Genomic DNA, 5890 nt, shown 5'->3' on the forward strand with positions numbered 1-5890 from the left:
CCATTGTCAGCAATGCAGAGCAGGGGTTTATTCACGGCAAAAGGGGGATCATGTGACTCAGCAATACAACAGAGGATTTTGAGAGATTTAGGCCCCTGTCAGCAATGCAGAGCAGGGGTTCATTCACGGCAAAAGGGGATTTATGTCACCCAGCAATACAACAGAGGATTTTGAGAGATTTAGGCCCCTGTCAGCGATGCAAAGCAGAGGTTCATTCACGGCAAAAGGGGGTTCATTTCACCCAGCAATAGAGCAGAGGATTTTGAGAGATTTAGGCCCCTGTCAGTAATGCAGAGCAGGGGTTTATTCATGGTAAAAGGGAGTTCATATCACCCAGCAATACAACAGAGGATTTTGAGAGATTTAGGCCCCTGTCAGCAATGCAGAGCATGGGTTAATTTACGGCATAAGGGGGTTCATGTCACCTAGCAATACAACAGAGGATTTTGAGAGATTTAGGCCCCTGTCAGTAATGCAGAGCAGGGGTTCATTCATGGCAAAAGGGGGATCATGTCACCCAGCAATAGAACAGAGGTTTTTGGGAGATTTAGGCCCCTGTCAGCAATGCAGAGCAGGGGTTCATTCACGGCAAAAGGGGGTTCAAGTCACCCAGCAATACAACAGAGGATTTTGAGAAATTTAGGTCCCTGTCAGCAATGCAGAGCAGGGGGTTCAATCACGGAAAAAGGGGGTTCATGTCACCCAGCAATACAACAGAGGATTTTGAGAGATTTAGGCCCCTGTCAGCAATGCAGAGCAGGGGTTCATTCATGGCAAAAGGGTGTTCCTGTCACCCAGTAATAGAACAGAGTGTTTTGAGAGATTTAGGCCCCTGTCAACAATGCAGAGCAGGAGTTCATTCACGGCAAAAGGGGGTTCATGTCACCCAGCAATACAACAGAGGATTTTGAGAGATTTAGGCCCCTGTCAACCAGGCACAGCAGGGGTTCATTCACGGCAAAAGGGGGATCATGTCACCCAGCAATACAACAGAGGATACTGAGAGATTTAGGCCCCTGTCAGCAATGCAGAGCAGGGGTTTATTCACGGCAAAAGGGGGTTCATGTCACCCAGCAATACAACAGAGGATTTTGAGAGATTTAGGCCCCTGTCAACCAGGCACAGCAGGGGTTCATTCACGGCAAAAGAGGGATCATGTCACCCAGCAATACAACAGAGGATACTGAGAGATTTAGGCCCCTGTCAGCAATGCAGAGCAGGGGTTCATTCACGGCAAAAGGGGGTTCTTGTCACCCAGCAATACAACAGAGGATTTTGAGAGATTTAGGCTCCTGTCACCCATGCACAGCAGAGGTTCATTCACGGCTAAAGGGGGATCATGTCACCTAGAAATAGAACAGAGGTTTTTGAGAGATTTAGGCCCTTGTCAGCAATGCAGAGCAGGGGTTCATTCACGGCAAAAGGGGGATCATGTCACCAAGCAATAGAACAGAGGATTTTGAGAGATTTAGGCCCCTGTCAGCTAGGCAGAGCAGGGGTTCATTCACGGCAAAAGTGGGTTCATGTCACCCAGCAATAGAACAGAGGATTTTGAGAGATTTAGGCCCCTGTCACCCAGGCACAGCAGGGGTTCATTCACGGCAAAAGGGGGATCATGTGACTCAGCAATACAACAGAGGATTTTGAGAGATTTAGGCCCCTGTCAGCAATGCAGAGCAGGGGTTCATTCACGGCAAAAGGGATTTATGTCACCCAGCAATACAACAGAGGATTTTGAGAGATTTAGGCCCCTGTCAGCAATGCAGAGCAGGGGTTTATTCACGGCAAAAGGGGGTTCATGTTACCCAGCAATACAACAGAGGATTTTGAGAGATTTAGGCTCCTGTCACCCATGCACAGCAGAGGTTCATTCACGGCTAAAGGGGGATCATGTCACCTAGAAATAGAACAGAGGTTTTTGAGAGATTTAGGCCCTTGTCAGCAATGCAGAGCAGGGGTTCATTCACGGCAAAAGGGGGATCATGTCACTAAGCAATAGAACAGAGGATTTTGAGAGATTTAGGCCCCTGTCAGCTAGGCAGAGCAGGGGTTCATTCACGGCAAAAGTGGGTTCATGTCACCCAGCAATAGAACAGAGGATTTTGAGAGATTTAGGCCCCTGTCACCCAGGCACAGCAGGGGTTCATTCACGGCAAAAGGGGGATCATGTGACTCAGCAATACAACAGAGGATTTTGAGAGATTTAGGCCCCTGTCAGCAATGCAGAGCAGGGGTTCATTCACGGCAAAAGGGATTTATGTCACCCAGCAATACAACAGAGGATTTTGAGAGATTTAGGTCCCTGTCAGCAATGCAGAGCAGGGGTTCATTCACGGAAAAAGGGGGTTCATGTCACCTAGCAATACAACAGAGGATTTTGAGAGATTTAGGCCCCTGTCAGCAATGCAGAGCAGGGGTTCATTCATGGCAAAAGGGTGTTCATGTCACCCAGTAATAAAACAGAGTGTTTTGCGAGATTTAGGCCCCTGTCAGCAATGCAGAGCAGGGGTTCATTCACGGCAAAAGGGGGTTCCTGTCACCCAGCAATAGAACATAGCATTTTTAGAGATTTAGGCCCATTGTCAGCAATGCAGAGCAGGGGTTTATTCACGGCAAAAGGGGGATCATGTGACTCAGCAATACAACAGAGGATTTTGAGAGATTTAGGCCCCTGTCAGCAATGCAGAGCAGGGGTTCATTCACGGCAAAAGGGGATTTATGTCACCCAGCAATACAACAGAGGATTTTGAGAGATTTAGGCCCCTGTCAGCGATGCAAAGCAGGGGTTCATTCACGGCAAAAGGGGGTTCATGTCACCCAGCAATAGAGCAGAGGATTTTGAGAGATTTAGGCCCCTGTCAGTAATGCAGAGCAGGGGTTTATTCATGGTAAAAGGGAGTTCATATCACCCAGCAATACAACAGAGGATTTTGAGAGATTTAGGCCCCTGTCAGCAATGCAGAGCATGGGTTCATTTACGGCATAAGGGGGTTCATGTCACCTAGCAATACAACAGAGGATTTTGAGAGATTTAGGCCCCTGTCAGTAATGCAGAGCAGGGGTTCATTCATGGCAAAAGGGGGATCATGTCACCCAGCAATAGAACAGAGGTTTTTGGGAGATTTAGGCCCCTGTCAGCAATGCAGAGCAGGGGTTCATTCACGGCAAAAGGGGGTTCAAGTCACCCAGCAATACAACAGAGGATTTTGAGAAATTTAGGTCCCTGTCAGCAATGCAGAGCAGGGGGTTCAATCACGGAAAAAGGGGGTTCATGTCACCCAGCAATACAACAGAGGATTTTGAGAGATTTAGGCCCCTGTCAGCAATGCAGAGCAGGGGTTCATTCATGGCAAAAGGGTGTTCCTGTCACCCAGTAATAGAACAGAGTGTTTTGAGAGATTTAGGCCCTTGTCAACAATGCAGAGCAGGGGTTCATTCACGGCAAAAGGGGGTTCATGTCACCCAGCAATACAACAGAGGATTTTGAGAGATTTAGGCCCTGTCAACCAGGCACAGCAGGGGTTCATTCACGGCAAAAGGGGGATCATGTCACCCAGCAATACAACAGAGGATACTGAGAGATTTAGGCCCCTGTCAGCAATGCAGAGCAGGGGTTTATTCACGGCAAAAGGGGGTTCATGTCACCCAGCAATACAACAGAGGATTTTGAGAGATTTAGGCCCCTGTCAACCAGGCACAGCAGGGGTTCATTCACGGCAAAAGAGGGATCATGTCACCCAGCAATACAACAGAGGATACTGAGAGATTTAGGCCCCTGTCACCCATGCACAACAGAGGTTCATTCACGGCTAAAGGGGGATCATGTCACCTAGAAATAGAACAGAGGTTTTTGAGAGATTTAGGCCCTTGTCAGCAATGCAGAGCAGGGGTTCATTCACGGCAAAAGGGGGATCATGTCACCCAGCAATAGAACAGAGGATTTTGAGAGATTTAGGCCCCTGTCAGCTAGGCAGAGCAGGGGTTCATTCACGGCAAAAGTGGGTTCATGTCACCCAGCAATAGAACAGAGGATTTTGAGAGATTTTGGCCCCTGTCACCCAGGCACAGCAGGGGTTCATTCACGGCAAAAGGGGGATCATGTGACTCAGCAATACAACAGAGGATTTTGAGAGATTTAGGCCCCTGTCAACAATGCAGAGCAGGGGTTCATTCACGGCAAAAGGGATTTATGTCACCCAGCAATACAACAGAGGATTTTGAGAGATTTAGGCCCCTGTCAGCAATGCAGAGCAGGGGTTTATTCACGGCAAAAGGGGGTTCATGTTACCCAGCAATACAACAGAGGATTTTGAGAGATTTAGGTCCCTGTCAGCAATGCAGAGCAGGGGTTCATTCACGGAAAAAGGGGGTTCATGTCACCTAGCAATACAACAGAGGATTTTGAGAGATTTAGGCCCCTGTCAGCAATGCAGAGCAGGGGTTCATTCATGGCAAAAGGGTGTTCATGTCACCCAGTAATAAAACAGAGTGTTTTGCGAGATTTAGGCCCCTGTCAGCAATGCAGAGCAGGGGTTCATTCACGGCAAAAGGGGGTTCATGTCACCCAGCAATACAACAGAGGATTTTGAGAGATTTAGGCCCCTGTCAACCAGGCACAGCAGGGGTTCATTCACGGCAAAAGGGGGATCATGTCACCCAGCAAAACAACAGAGGATTTTGAGAGATTTAGGCCCCTGTCAGCAATGCAGAGCAGGGATTTATTCACGGCAAAAGGGGGTTCATGTCACCCAGCAATACAACAGAGGATTTTGAGAGATTTAGGCCCCTGTCACCCAGGCACAGCAGTGGTTCATTCATGGCAAAAGGCGGATCATGTCACCCAGCAATACAACAGAGGTTTTTGAGAGATTTAGGCCCCTGTCACCCAGGCACAGCAGGGGTTCATTCACGGCAAAAGGGGGTTCTTGTCACCAGCAATACAACAGAGGATTTTGAGAGATTTAGGCCCCTGTCACCTATGCACAGCAGGGGTTCATTCACGGCTAAAGGGGGATCATGTCAGCTAGAAATAGAACAGAGGTTTTTAAGAGATTTAGGCCCTTGTCAGCAATGCAGAACAGGGGTTCATTCACGGCAAAAGGGGGTTCATGTCACCCAGCAATAGAACACAGGATTTTGAGAGATTTAGGCCCCTGTCAGCAATGCAGAGCAGGGGTTCATTCATGGCAAAAGGGGGTTCATGTCACCCAGCAATAGAACATAGCATTTTTAGAGATTTAGGCCCATTGTCAGCAATGCAGAGCAGGGATTTATTCACGGCAAAAGGGGGTTCATGTCACCCAGCAATACAACAGAAAATTTTGAGAGATTTAGGCCCCTGTCACCCAGGCAAAGCAGTATTTCATTCACGGCAAAAGGGGGTTCATGTCACCCAGCAGCACAACAGAGGATTTAGAGAGATTTAGGCTCCTGTCACCCAGGCAGAGCAGGGGTTTGTATACGCCAAAAATGGTAAAATGTCACCCGACAATTGAAAATAAGATTTTTTTCAATTTAGGGCACTAAATTGAAAAGGCTAGAGGGATGTAAAAGGTAGTAAAATGTGCTTAAGAGCAAGGCAACTGCTCTGCAAACAAATGTGGATAGGGAAATAACTTAAAATGAAATAAAATAACTAAAATTTACTAATTATTAACCTGCAACTCAGAGAAGGAGGTTGATATGAAGTCGGAGGTGTAGGAGGCAGTGAATGTGGTGTTGTAGGTGGAGGCAGCAATGGAGGAGGAACAATGTTTTGTTTTTTTTATTATTGGGGTAGGTAGCCCCCAAAATATTGGGACAAATAAAAAAAAAAGAAAACAAAGAATCATTGCACTTGACTTGAGTACAAGAATGTATGTTTGATGGTGGTATAAATGTCTATTCTGCA

Source organism: Bufo bufo, chromosome 3 (assembly GCF_905171765.1).
Source record: "Bufo bufo chromosome 3, aBufBuf1.1, whole genome shotgun sequence".
Lineage (NCBI taxonomy): Eukaryota > Metazoa > Chordata > Amphibia > Anura > Bufonidae > Bufo > Bufo bufo.